General features: G+C 54.8%; 1 protein-coding gene across 1 annotated transcript in view; it reads left to right on the top strand.

Annotated features, from left to right (window-relative positions):
* The window catches only part of CAMKK1 (calcium/calmodulin-dependent protein kinase kinase 1, alpha), a 62,579-nt gene that overhangs the window by 60,705 nt on the left and 1,071 nt on the right, over positions 1-803 (top strand). The gene's annotated exons all lie outside the window — the stretch shown is intronic.

Below are 803 nucleotides of genomic sequence, written 5' to 3' on the forward strand. Positions count from 1 at the left end.
ACTTCTTTACTGCAAGAGTGGTCAGGCCTTGGAACAGGCTGCCCAGGGAAGTGGTAGAGTCACCATCCCTGGAAGTATTTAAAAGGTGTGTAGATGTGGCGCTTAGGGACATGGTTTAGTGGGCATGGTGGTGTTGGGTTGACCGTTGGACTCAATGATCTTAGAGGTCTTTTCCAACCTTAATGATTCTATGATTCTATGTTTTTGATCATTTCTGCTTTCTTCGAAAATTAGCACAGCCCTATGTGTACTTTCAGTGTCGTTCCCAGGCAGATAATAACCCCGGAGTCCCAAACCCCCACTTCCCAAACGCTGCTCCAGGCACGTGGGGCAGCACTGACTCTCCACTGCCGAGTTGCCTTGTCCACGTGGGCTGATTCTCCTGCAGCCAGGCTGGCGTGAGCGAGGCCGGACACCCTGGGAGACACGGATGCTTGGGGGTAGCATCACCTCCTTTATGCTGTGGAGATCTTCACGTCTTCATGATGGACAAACAGGCGTTTTAGGTGCAAGTCGTCTGCCTGCCAGAGGTCTCTTCTATGGGGTGGGGGCTGATGGGGATGGCACCTGGAGGTGTCATGTTTTCTCCATTCAGTCTAGAGCAGTGACAGCTTTCTCTCGTCAAATCTTAGTCGCGGGCTGTCTTATGGATGGCTGGGCTGGGTGAAGGTGTTACTCCTGAAGGATGCTTCGGGGTGCCGGAGCTGGCTTCGCCCCAGCAGAGCCGGTGGCACAGCCACACTGACTGCGCTGGAGTGAAATCAGCTGGCAGCGGGGCTTGGGCTGCCCACGGGCTCGCGGAG

The sequence above is a fragment of the Fulmarus glacialis genome, unplaced genomic scaffold (assembly GCF_000690835.1).
Source record: "Fulmarus glacialis isolate BGI_N327 unplaced genomic scaffold, ASM69083v1 scaffold9003, whole genome shotgun sequence".
Lineage (NCBI taxonomy): Eukaryota > Metazoa > Chordata > Aves > Procellariiformes > Procellariidae > Fulmarus > Fulmarus glacialis.